At 35.7% G+C, this 14,514-nt stretch overlaps 1 non-coding gene across 1 annotated transcript; it reads left to right on the top strand.

Moving 5' to 3' along the window:
• The first annotated feature begins 402 nt into the window (after nucleotides 1-402).
• LOC127133125 (small nucleolar RNA R71) lies at nucleotides 403-509 on the top strand. The gene has a single exon (XR_007807118.1). It is a non-coding gene; the product is annotated as a small nucleolar RNA R71 (small nucleolar RNA).
• Nucleotides 510-14,514: the final 14,005 nt, after the last annotated feature.

Here is a 14,514-nt window from a genome sequence, read left to right as displayed (position 1 = left end):
CCTTCTGCGTAATTTACTTGATTAGTGGGGACTCATACCAATATCTGATATTCTGGTGTAGTGTATCCAGGTATTCCATATAACTCACAGTTTGGAGTCACGACAGCCATGGTGGCTGCGGGTGGTATGGTCAAGTTGTCTAACTTTTGAACAAGGGCATCTACCTTTGCATTGACGTGGTCAAGGCTACTGATTTCGTACATTCCACTTTTTGTTTGAGACTTTTCTACTGGAGTTCTTTCACGTCCCCATTGGTAATGGTTTCGGGCCATGTTTTCAATGAGTTGATAGGCTTCGTTTTATGGCTTTCCCATAAGTGCATCGCCCGTGGCAGCGTCTACTGTCAGACTTGTGTTATACAGAAGCCCAGTATAAAATGTGTGAATGATCAACCAGTCTTTGAGACCGTGATGTGGACATATCCTCACCATGCCTTTGTATCTCTCCCACGCGTCGTAGAGAGATTCTACATCTTTTTGTCGAAACCCATTAATTTGAGCTCTCAGCATTGCAGTTTTGCTTGGCGGAAAATATCGAGATAAGAAAATGTTCTTCAATTCTTCCCATGTTGTCACTGAGTTGGATGGTAAGGATTGCAACCAAGCCCAAGCTCTGTCTCTTAGAGAGAAAGGAAAGAGGCGTAGTCTTATCGCATCTTGAGATACACCATTCGCCTTCACAGTGTCTGCGTACTGCACAAACTTGGTCAGATGTTCATTAGGGTCGTCCATAGGATTTCCAGCAAATTGATGTTGATGGACGGCTAATAATAATGAGGGTTTTAACTCGAAATCGTTTCGATTGATAGCAGGGGCATTTATGCTGCTGTGATGTTCTTTTAGGGACGAGGTAACATAGAACTTAAGAGGACAATTTTGTGGTTCCACTGTAGCCATGGTTTGTTTTTCAACTAGTTCAGCAGTAGGAAAGAAGATATCGGGAATATCGTACCTTTGTTGGTACTCTAGTATTCGGCGTCTTAAATATAAGAAATCCTCTAATTCTGCGATTGGTGGTGCTAAGTTGTCGCCTTGTGAGCGAGCACTTGGCATACAATCGGGGGAAAGAAGGGAAAGGAGATTAGTTTTTTTACCTTAGTCTATATTGTGCAACGAAAGAATCGCACTATTTGACTAAATCAGGTCCCCGACAACAGCGCCAAAAACTTGATATGTCTCTGACTATATATAGAATATAGTATATCGGGTACTTGAATGCAAGTGCACAGTCTAGTCGTTTTAGTTTTAAAAGATATTGAGAGGTTTGGTTTTGGTCAAGATATTGAGAGTTTTAAAAATAGGGGTATTACAATCCCCATGTTCTTTATTTTTCGTTTTGGTCAAGAATTCATCAAGAGTTTGAAGCTTGTTTGCCTTGGAAGCCCTAATTCATCTGGGTATCTTGTGTTACTTCCTCAGCAAGTTTCTTCACCAACTGATCAAAGAGATCAATGGATACTTCATTATAGATAATATCAAGCATATATGGTTTCCTATTAACCCCAAAGATCAAGATAACTTCAAATTTGCAAGTTGGTTCAAAGAGGTTGACCAGAGAAGCTCAACTTGTTAAAACTAGGGTTCCCTAGATCCTATCTCCTACAATTTTTGTCATATGAAAATGATTCCAAGATAAAAGTTACTATTTATGACATTAAAAAAAACTTTCATGTTTTATTCATGAGCTAATTTTTCTTGTAAAGTATTTTTTTTATGGTGAAAGATTATAGGTCATTTTGTTTGTGCCCTAGTTAGGAGGTCAAATTCCAAGGACCATAACTTGCTCAATTTTTATGATATGAAGGCCATACAAGTTTCATGATCAATTTTAGGATCTCTTATCCAACTTTTATTCTTTTAGAAATATCAAATTTTATTTGCAAGGACATGTGCCAAGAGGAAACATTATAGGTCATTTTGGGCCATTACCATTGAACAAGCAATTTTCCTCAACTTCTAAAATCCCTAACTCCCTCATACCAAATACCAATGATATCAAATTTGTGACCATATTTAATGGTAATATAAGAGCTACAACTTTGGTGAAGAAACCATTTTCATTTGAAGCTCATAGAAAAAGTCATTCAAGGTGGAAGAAGTGGTCATTTGACTTTGTACTAAGAAAAATTTAAACCATGCATGATTTCTCCAACTTCCACCTAAAAATTCATCATGATCTAAGATCTAAATGGAAACATGTTAAACATCAAAGTTGTTCCCCTTGATGTCACATTTCCAAAAAATTCAAGATCACTTCATTCGGACAAGAATTGAGGGACTTGCGCATGTTTCCTTTGTTGGGTTTGTTTTGGAAACTTTTGCACTCAAATGATTAATTCCTTTTGCATGCTTTCATGTTATGACTTCAGCATCAATTGCACACAAATTGGAAGTGGATTGCATAATTGGTTGGGCCTAATTCCTTGCCCATGGACCCATGCACAACATTGCTATTTTTGGTCAATTTTCAAATGGTGCAAAATTGAATTCCATAGCCTATAAATACAAGTGCATTGCTTCACAAATGTGACACACATTGCCCAAGCATTGCCAACCAAACTCAGAACCCTACTCCATAGAATTCCTTGAAGATTTCTTTGAAATCGAGTTTGTGTTCCCCTTCTATTTTGGGATTGAAACTCCAAGGATTCATAGCCATTTTCATCTCAATTAATCACTGCAAGCAAGAGGAGGAAGATCCAATTAGAATTGAATCAAGATCCAGCCAAATCATTGCTACCCGAAGGTGATTTTTCCAAAATTCCAAGCCTTTGATTCTCTCTCAATTCTCCATCATTCTCTTTGTTTATTGGTTGTCTGAAGTCCTACCAATATAGGCAACAACATTGAGTTACTTTGAGAAAAATCGAAGTAACTCAAATGTTATACCTCAAAATTCAATTCCTCAAATCTCTAAATATATTTGGAATTTAATAAAATTAAGCCCAAATTCGAACTCCTGAGCTTTTTATCTTTAAAATAGTGTCCTTACTTTTCATTTTCTTGATGGTTAATGGTGGACCAGTCTGGTGAGGTCCACCGAAGAAGACAACCAGAGCTAGGGCTCCGGTGATGTGGTGTCATGTCTCCTGGCCGTTTGATCTGTTTGAAATGTTTTAATCTTAGTCATCTGTTTTGATTACCAACCATGTGACGTGTTGACTGAGGACTATGGTGGATAGAGCACGCTTGACCATCAGATTTGTCACCTCAATTAACGAGGGTAATATGATGGCCCTTGTTTTTTCTATTTTATGACTTTTCATTTAATCCATTTGTTTTATTTTATTCATATATATTTCATTTTAATCCAAAAAATATGGGACTTTCATTAAAAATCTTTAACTATTTTCCTCTTGCATATTTTTAATTAAAATAATTTTTTGGATTAATTTTGATATCTTTTGTGAATTAAATCATTTTTGACTTGTTTTAAATGTTTTTAAAATACTTCTAACTTTCCAAAAATTATGAATTTTTTTCTAAGGTCCTTTGACCTTGTTTGACCTAGGATAAATCCCTTCGCCATTTATTTGGTGTTTTGAAGGGATTTGAGATTTTGTCCATTTAAAAATGCATTTTAATTCATTTTTAAATTCATCTTTTAATTGATTAAATGTTTAAAAATTATGTTGAGCCATTTTTATGGTCTTATGATGTTTGACTTTCTGTTTGGCCCTAGTCATGATTGATTTAACTTTTGTTTGATAAATACCATTAGATTTAGGGGATTGATGAAATGTACATTTCATCTCCCAAAATGAATGGATAATATTGATCAGATGAAATTCCTCCTACGATCAATTTGGGTTTCTATTTTTCCTTCCCTCTTCATCTTCATTTCTATTCATTCCCAATGCATCATTGACCAATGATTTCTCTAATGTCTAAATGCTAGTTGATTCATCATTGACCTTGAGTGTGTGGTATGTTTTAGGAGTTTGGTGATTTGTACCAAATCTCTAACAAGGACTAACACCTATATTTTTATTGCCCGACCTTAAATGGTTATGACTTTTACATAAGTCCAATTACGATTGCTTAACATAAAGCTAAATTTGTCCCCCAATGCATAATATTCTAGTAAGTGAGATTGTAAGTCTCCCATTCATAAGAGATAGTGGCATAATTGTTGATTTATACAAGTTGGAGTCCTTCTTATGGATGATGTCTTGGTTCATGGATTCATACTAGTGAATGAATGGTTGTGTGTTTTCCAAAGAATGACTTAATAAATTAAAACTCTTCACTAACATTTCACTAACCATTGACAAACTTCTTGATTAATTTTGCTTTACTTTCAAGTAATTTACTTTATGCACTTTAAATTTCAAGTATCTTTATCATTCATTTCCATTTTTACATTTCATGTAACTTGTTTATGTTTCAAGTTTTTTTCACTTTGCTCATTTGAGCCATATCTTATGATTTTATAAGTTTGTTTATTTGTCTTTGATTTTTTTATGGTCTTAGGACCTTAAAACACCTAATAACAACAAAAAAAAACCTAAAAACATCTTGGTGGACTATTGGATTTGATCTAAACTTCTGGACTTAGGAGTAAGCAACATTCCCTATGTTAGAGGACTTGGCCAATGCCACTATTTGAGACTGATCTATCTTTGACAATTCCTTTCATCTAATACAAGACCTTGGATGCCCTTGATTCATTTGTCACTCTGTCTCTATACTTAATTGTTATACTGTTAATATTTTTTATGTATGATGATTGTTCTGAGTTGATCAAGGAATATTTCATCTGATACATTAGAAGATATTGAAGACTGCTAGTTACCGGATTTCTTTCTTGGATATTATGGCTATCTTTATTTGTGCCTTGGTCTTTGTATGGTTTTCTTGGATATTGCTTATGTATGTTGCTTGCTAAAGTCCAAAGGAAAATGGGTTTCTATGTGACATTCTTGTCTGTTGGATTGCATCATATTGGTCAGATCTTTTCAACTATTAACTTTTAATTTTTTCCTAGGAGAGTCTCTTAATCTCCTACCACTTCTTTAATTTCAAATCTCTCCCTCTTTTCAGAAACCTTCTTTGTTTGTGTTTTCAACTTAGACATGTTTTAATGATTAGAAACTTTTGCCTTATGCCAACGAATTTTTAAACTTTTTCTTTAATCAAACTTGTAATTGAACTTAACCATATTTACTTTAATTTCAAAAATATAAAAAGAACTAACAACCCCATTCAAATATTTGGCATTTTGGTGCCTTTCTTGTTAAACTTTAATTACAATCAATTCACTAACTTCTTTGAAATTTTTACCACGAACTACAGGGTTTTCATCCCGCATTTTTATGTTGGTATGTAGTCATAAGACCGAAGGTCTTGTCAAATACAAAAATATAATTAATGAATTCTTTTCTCATCCTCTCACTCTATATTTTTATCAAACATCTTTTATACCAAATCACTTGCACACAAAAATGGGCTCCATAGGATTGCCTAGGACACTTTGGGTACTAACACCTTCCCTCTACGTAACCAACCCCCTATAATCTCTGGCATTTTATTAGTTTTTATTTGAAAACTTATAATCTCTGGGTTTTCTTCGTACTTTTCCCTTTTCCTTTGGAAACAATAAAAGCGGAATGGAGACTCTGGTTTTACTGACGTCAACTTTATCCATAACATGGTGGTCATGAATTTACCACTATTGGTATTAATTCATGTTGTGTTTACCATGTACCAATGAATGGCTTTACCATATCAAATATGATTTTGTCTTCACCATTAATGTGTCGTGTCTTGTGATTGTTATGTGAAACTTAGTCATGTCTTGTTTATGTTTATCTCAATGCTTAAAAACCATGATCAATATTGTCATCCACACCTCACATACCTTGTGATTTCCATTGTAGTTAGCCATATTTTGTGCCTTAATATTTATGCATGTTCAACCTTGTTATTATTTATATCCAAGGGAATGGAATCATGACATTCTTGTCATTTTGCATTTGTGTGTTCATCTGCATCCTATACAACTTTGCTTCCCCTTAATCTAAAACTTCTAGATACAATCTTAGGTTCCTCTCAATGTAAACCTTAGGATTCTCTCTCTCTCTCTCTCTCTCTCTCTCTCTCTCTCTCTCTCTCTCTCTCTCTTTCTCTCTTTCTTTCTTATAACCACTTTCATAATAAACTATGACTTAGGTCATTGTTTTCCCTATTATTTCTTAATCAAATGCTTCAAAACACTTAATCATATCCAAAGATATTTTCATAAGACCTAAAAAAACACAAACTTAATTCAAACCCTTTTTTGCCACTTTTGCTTTTCCATGTTTAAAACCTTCTCATAAAAGGATTAGACATGAGTCATCCCTAGTTGAGATTTAAATCTCCTACCCCATAACATGGTTGAGATTGAGATTTATTCTTTTCCATTTGGAAGAGGTATGTGGCATACTTGTTGATTATATATCCAAGTTAGAGCCCTTCTTTCAATTTGATGCAAAGATCTATCTGCCACATGTTTGTGATGGTTTAAAAATGAGTTTTCTCCTTAATATGACAATTTGTCTCTTTCTCATAAAATCAACCCCGAGAAATCCCTTCTTACTTTTGAACCCGAACTACGAGGTTTTGATCATTCATGGATACATAGGCATAAGACTCAATGTCTTTGCAAATCATCAAACAATAAAAAGATGTTCTTTTTCTCGTCTCCCAAATCAAATATCAAACAATTTTAAACCAAACACATATATTTAAAAGGTTTCTGTAAAGTACTACAGATGATTAGAGTGCTAATACCTTCCATTTTCATAACACATCCCCGTACCTTTGAATCTCCCCCCCCCCCCCCCCCCCCATTTTGCTTAGCTTAAGTTTAATCTTCTAGCTTTGCATATACATATTGGGTTATTTTTTAATATATTCCCCTTACCTTGGATAAATTAAAGTTCTGTGGTGATATTTTAATTCATGAGTCAAGTCTAATCAATAGTTTGGTCTCAGATTCTTCACTGCGATAGAAATGGAGACTTCATTGGGGACATAATTTTAAGTGGGTGATACCTAACTTGTTTATATGTTTATTATTATTATTATTATTATTATTATTATTATTATTATTATTATTATTATTTTCTATGTTTGCTTGGGTTTCATTATGGAGATCTATAAGTGGTGAGGAAATCCTAACCCGGATTAGAGAATACAAATAAGATAGGATGGTGGTATAATCAAAGTTACATGTCTTAATTAATCCTAAGCATGATTAACATATGATATAATCCCGCTTAGCAAAGACCCCTTTGATGGTAATATTTGTTGTTGCTAGTAAATCGTGGTGGAATTATTATCTTCGACCTAGGAGTCTAAGAAACTGAAGACCTTTAGAACCCTTTCAACCCTTCTAAGCCTGTTTAGGATGTAGTGCGGAGATTATCCAGGTGTAAGACTTGAGGTAATTGTTACGTGATGCTACACACATACAAGTTTCTCTTGAGAATATTATTGGTCTGTGAGAAAGTCGTTAAACCGATAATATCCAAAAGATGGATCTATGACTCTGGGGACTACTTTAGAGCCTTATTCTACAGATACAAAATAAACCCATTAGTTTATACATTTTGGGATGATTAGCCCCATGACTTAATGCTTAATGTTAAAACCCTAAACCCGTATTTGTGAAACATGTATTCATACATTCATGCATCCCTAAAAACCTTTTTTTATAAAAACCAAGAAACTCAATAGTTTTATTTTGAAAATATCGATAGGTAAAATGGAACTTGGAAGGAGGAATACCAAGAAATACACTTACAAAAGTCCTGACTTAATAGAGTTGAAGAAGCTTGGTTCTATGATAGTTAGTCCTGAGGATTTCAGAGCTCGGCAGGGAAGACTTGTGGGTATCTTGAAGACCAGGGTTGAATATGGAGTTCTTAACACCCTGGTACAGTTGTATGACCCACTCTACCATTACTTCACATTTTCATACTACCAGTTTATGCTTACTCTAGAATAATACTCCTATTGGTTTTGTTTTCCAGTCTCTAACAAATTACCATTCAGTGGTTCAGAGAAGACCCCTACATCAGCAACTATTGCAGAAGTAATTCACCTAGAAACATTTGTTGTGAAGGCCAACTTCATTACAAAAGGAGGGATTCTAGGTCTAATCTCTAGATTCCTGGTGGAGAAAGCCTTTGTCTTTGTAGAAGCAGATAGTAGACATGCATTTGAAGCCATTTGTGCTCTACTCATTTATGGAATTGTGCTCTTCCCAAACATTGATAACTTTGTGGATGTTAATGTTGTACGAATCTTCTTAACTTGTAACCCAATACCCACATTACTTGGAGGTAACTACCATTTTATGCATCAAAGGACTAAGAAAGGTGGTAGAACCATTCTTTTTTGTGCACCTCTCTTATATAAGTGGTTTATTTCTCACTTACTTGGATCTAGGCTCTTCAAGGAGAATCCATAGAAGATCAAATGGTCTTAGAGGCTCATGTCCATTGATCAAGGGAATATACATTGGTATGGCCCCTCCTATGATGTCGGAGTAATTATTGACAGTTGTGGTGAATTTCACAATGTACCTTTCCTTGGGATACATGGGGGAATTAACTATAACCCCATCCTTTCCAGACGCCAGTTAGGATATCCTATGGAAGATAAACCCGATAACCTTCTGTTGTCAGGTTTCTTTTACCTCAACAAAGAAGAGAGTTATGGTTTGAAGGATAGAATCATACAAGCTTGGCGCAACATTCATAGGAAAGGAAAAGTCCGATTAGGAAGAAAGAATTATGTTGCTTTTGATCCCTACACCCAATGGGTTTGTGCTAGAGCCAGTGAGCTTAAGATGTCATATGCTCCTGAGAAACCCTCATTCCCTGATGCTATAACATCATCATCCATCATTCCTATTGAGAATAAGGAAGAGTTTCAAGAAATATTGGATAGGTTGAAATTGGAAAGAGACATTTGGGAAGGTAAGTACCATGTCTTGATTGATAATAAGATGAAGATGGAGCAACTGCTAAAGGAGAAGGATGATTTAATTGAGATTCTGGAACAACAAGCTATTAAGAAACAGGAGGAACAAGAAGGTTTACTTCTCTATAAAGTCCATCCATTTCATGAGTACTCCAACATACCTTCCACCTCAGGTGCTTGGAAGGGAATCATCGAGAAGCTTATGATCGAGAGAGCTCAGCTTAAGAGGTAGAAGGGAAGCATCAGCCAGCAGCAAGACCTTCTACAGATGCGATTCCTTAGGACTTATAGACTTAGATGTTTTCCTCTTGTATTGTTTTGGATATTTTAAATTGTATTTCATCCTTTCTAACCCCTCAATTGTTTAATAAAAATGGTTTTTGTTCAGCTTATACCAAATTTTGTCTCTATAATATTTGTAACAAATTATTGAGTTTATATTCAATGAACAACTATCTGAAGACTATGCAACAAACAACCATCTGAAGAATAGTTAATAGAATATTTGAAGACTATAATTCTTCTACCCAAAGACTCTGACTCCGCTCACTCTAATTCACGCTAAACAAATCATCTGATTCACGCTCAACAAATTATCTGACTCATCAAAATCAGAAACTTAATCAAGAACTATTCTAAGTATGGTACAAATCTCTATAAGGAAATTTTGGATTATGCTCCAAGACTGCTATGGAAAAGACAAGAAAATTAATGTCATTAAGTCCCATAATTGACAAGATATCTCAATTAACTTCCCTCCAACGGTATCATCCCAAAGTTCTATATAAACGCCCCATCATCATCATGCTGAATATGAAGAAACAATACAAAAGAATTTCACAATCCACTTTGATCTACATACTCATTACTCTTTATTGCAAAATTCAGTAATCACACAAAAGTTGTTGCTCATAGTGTGATCATTCATTCGTGCCCTTAGTTGTGTTCATGCTGCTTACCTAGAAGCACTAAAGAAAACACTTGTATTTCTTTAAAGTTGTTGATTTTCCTCAAGTGACTTGTTGAAGTCTGTAGACTTGAGAGGGCTAACAGGTTGTTAAAATCTTAGACGTTTTTGTAATATATTGAGATTATTGGATTAAGTCCTTATTAAAGGAGATATCACCTTGGCCGGGTGGACTGGAGTAGCTTTGATTTTCAAGCGAACCAGGATAAATTTCTTGTGTTGTTAGCATTTACTGTCGTGTGTGTGTTGTTGCAAAATTTTTTAGTTATTGTGAAAACAATTCAAACCCCCCTCTCTTATTTTTCTCCACCTTTAATTGTTGTCACAGTTTCGGCATATGTTATTGATTTTTGAATCAAAAACTTAACAGTGCAGAGAGATCCATCGTGAGAAAAACATCATTTGACATTGTCGGAAATGGCTATGAACCACCCATTTCTGCTATTGGTATCTCTATTCCAAGAAGCAGAATGAGTGATGATCAAAAGTGTGATTTCAAGATTCACCATAAAGCTAGAATTATTCTGTTGAACGCAATCTCCTACAATGAGTACGAGAAGATCACCAACAGAGAAACAACTAAAGAAATCTTTGAATCCTTGAAGATGACTCACGAAGGCAATAATCAAGTTAAAGAGACTAAGGCTCTGGCCTTAATCCAAAAGTTGGAAGCCTTTATAATGGAAGATGATGATTTGTTGAATTAATGTTCTCAAGGTTCCAAACCTTAGTTGCAGGAATCAAGGTTCTAGAAAAGTGATATACTACAGCAGATCATGTCAAGAAGATAATCAGAAGTCTTCCAAAGAAATGGAGACCTATGGTTACTACTCCGAAGTTATCGAAAGATCTGAACAACATAAGCCTTGAAGAACTTATCAGCTCCCTCAAGAGTTAAGAGATAGAGCTAGAGGAAGATGAACCTCATAAGAAGAACAAATCAGTAGCTCTAAAGTCCATATCAAAACGAAGAAAGCCAAAAACGAACAAAGCCTTTCAAGCTGAAGAAGAAGATGACGATGGCTCTGAGAATGAAGATTTTGATGATGAAGAGGAGTTATATCTTATTTCCATAAGAATCAAACAGCTCTGGAAGAAAAGAAATAACAACTTCAGAAGGCCCAGACAAAAGGGAGATTGTCCAGACTCAACTTCCAGAGGCAGACCTACAAGGAAATAACCTACTACGAATGCAAAGAACCTGTACACTACATAAATAAATGTCCAAAGCTAAATAATGACCGTTCTAGAAAGGAAAGTTTTAATAAAAACTCCTTCAAATCAAAGAAGAAAGGACTCATGGCAACATGGGACGACTCTGAATCTGAAGCTTCAAAATCTAATTTTGAATAGGAGCAAGCAAATGTTGCATTCATGGTCACTACATCTGAAAGTTCATCTGAAAGAGAGATTGAATCTAAAGAGGTATTCTCTGACTTTTCTCATTCTGATCTGGAAGCCCGTTCATCAGAATCTCTGAGCTTGTATCAGAAGCTTCGACAAAAATTCAAAAACCTAAAAAAGGTTCATGAAGAGACTGTTGAAGAGTGTGATAAGCTTGAGAAAGAAGTTTCTGAACTTAAAGAAAATAATTTTATCCTTTAAAAATAAAATGAATTCTCAACGATAAAATGTTCAAAACTTGAAGAAACTTTTTCTAAAGCTCCACCTATTTCTGACACCGTCATATAGAAATATGAAAAGGCTTTTCATAAATTTCTGAACAACTTACTTGAAAGAAGCAAAATGGCTTCTATGATTTGTGGTGTTAGTCATAATAAGAAAAGAGGAATTGGATATGACTCTGATGAAGATAATCTAAAACGTTCTGCAGAAAATAAACTTAAATCTCCCTTTTATTATCATTACACACCTGCGCAAACACATAAATTTAATAATGCAAGAAACCCCAAAGTTTTCAGAAACTATGGGAGAACTAATCCTAAAGGACCCAAAAGATTCTAAGTACCAAAAGATAAAATAGTGTATGTTGCAGATATCTTGTGCAGTAGAGTTAAAACACCAATCATGGTACCTGGACTCTAGATGCTCACGAGACATGACGGGAAGAAAGCAAATGTTCCAAAACATAGAACTTAAAGATGTTGGCTTCGTAGGTTTCAGAGGAAATCAGAAAGGAAGAATCTGAGGTTCCGATACAGTTGGTAATGGATCACTTCCCCCAATTTCTGATGTTCTTCATGTTGAGGGATTAATGCATAACTTATTATCCATAAGTCAATTAAGTGATAACGGTTATGATATAATCTTTAATCAAAAAATGTGCAAAGCTGCTAATCAGAAAAATGGCACAATCCTTTTCATTGGAAAGAGGAAGAACAACATTTACAAAATAAAGCTTTCAGATTTGAAAGATCAAAATGTAAAATGTTTAATGTCTGTAAATGAAGAGCAATGGGTGTGGCATAGATGCTTCGGGTCACATTAACTTGTTTCAAATATTCTTCGCTAAATAAACTTGAGTTAGTTAGAGGCCTACCTAAGTTAAAGTTTTCTTCAGATGCTCTTTGTGAAGCATGTCAGAAAGGAAAATTTTCTAAAACAACTTTAAAAAAAAGTTGGTTCTACCTCTAAGCCTCTGGAACTATTACACATTGACCTGTTTGGACCTATTAAGACAGTGTCAGTGAATGGTAAGAAATATAGACTTGTCATTATTTATGATTGTAGTCATTGGACATGGGTAAAATTCTTAAGGCACGAGAATGAGTCACATTATGTGTTCACTAGCTTCTGCTCAAAAGTGAAAATGGAATTTGACTCTAAAATCATCAGAGTTAGAAGTGATCATGGTGGCGAATTTGAAGACAAACTTTTTGAAGAACTTTTTGACTCAAATGGAATATCTCGTGATTTCTCCTGTCCTAGAACTCCACAACAAAATGGAGTTGTAGAAAGGAAGAATAGGAGTCTACAGGAACTGGCCAGAACCGTGATCAATGAAATAAATATGGCTAAGTACTTCTCGGATGAAGATGTGAATACAACGGGTTCCATTCAAAATAGAATAACTATCAGATCTATTATGGAGAAGACACCTTATGAATTGTGCAAGGGAAGAAAACCCAACATTTCTTATTTTCATCCTTTTGGATGTTCTTGTCTTATTCTGAATACTAAAGATAATCTGAACAAGTTTTACTCTAAGGCACAAAAGTGTATTATGTTAAGATACTCATAACACTCTAAAGGATATAAAGTACAATACAGAAACATAAATTATGGAAGAATAAATACATGCCAGATTTTATGATAAGCTTGACTCTGAAAAGTCAAAGCTAGTTGAGAATTTTGCCGATATGGAGATAACACTTGCTGGTTCTGACGAAAAGACCAAAGAATCTGAAGAAGCAGAAAAAGAAATGTCAGAAGCACCAGAAGTCACAATCAATCGGTTTCATTTTTTTTTTAAAAAGTTTCTTGGATCTAATTCTGATTGACATGATGAAATGCAATATGAAATGCTAAATGAATGCATGAATGAGGAGGGCAAATTTTGGGGTGTTACACCTGGCAACAACCCAATCGGTTAACAGAGCAGACTAGGCATCTATCATGGTCATGCTTGTAATGACTGTAGTCACATAGCAAACGATGCATCTGGACCAGAGATTGTCGGATATGACTGACATACTTGACTTTGTATTTGCCAGGGCACCCTTGGACCATGTTAATAGATTTCCCATGCTCGGGCAATGGGTTCTTCTTCACATTAGGACCTACGTCCTCAAAACACAGAGTTCCACACCTCATAAGGTCCTGAACCTTGGTCTTCAAAGGGTAACAATTCTCCACGTCATGGCCGGGAGCACCAGAATGGTAAACACAATGTAACTCGGGCTTATACCACCATTGGGGGTTAGCAGGTATAGCCGGTGGGTCTCTCGGAGTAATCAACTTCCTCTCTATCAAAGAGGGATATAACTCTGCGTACGTCATAGGAATAGGATCAAGGTGACCCTTTTCCTCTCGTAACTTGTATGGGTCTGATTACTGTTTCGAGGCTGGTAGGCCTGCTGTTGCGGACGGAGCTGTTGTTGCTGATATTGTTGATTGTCTCTGAAAACAGGTGCTATATGAGCCACCTGGTGCTGGTTACCGGCGGGACGCTCGGTCTTCCTCATCACAGAGGGTTTTTTTGGTCTCTCATGGGAGGTCACAGCATGTGCCTCTCCATCTTTCTTCTTTGCAAACGCCCCATAACGTTTGGCAGAAGAGCCTTCTTCTCTGGTTAACCGTCCTTCACGGACCCCTTCTTCTAGACGCGTCCCCATATTTATCATCTTGGTGAAGTCAGAAGGAGCGCTAGCAATCATCCGCTCATAATAAAAAGAACTTAATGTCTTCAAAAAGATCTTAGTCATCTCTTTCTCTTCTAGCGGAGGCACGATCTGTGCTGCCACCTCTCGCACCTCTGGGCATACTCCTTAAATGTTTCTTTCTCCTTTTGGGACATGGCTCTCAATTGATCTCTATCGGGGGCCATATCCACGTTGTATTTGTACTGCTTGACGAAGGCCTCGCCAAGATCATTGAAGGATCGGATGTTCGCGC

The sequence above is a fragment of the Lathyrus oleraceus genome, chromosome 3, assembly GCF_024323335.1.
Source record: "Lathyrus oleraceus cultivar Zhongwan6 chromosome 3, CAAS_Psat_ZW6_1.0, whole genome shotgun sequence".
NCBI lineage: Eukaryota > Viridiplantae > Streptophyta > Magnoliopsida > Fabales > Fabaceae > Lathyrus > Lathyrus oleraceus.
This window is presented reverse-complemented; position numbering and strand designations above follow the sequence as displayed.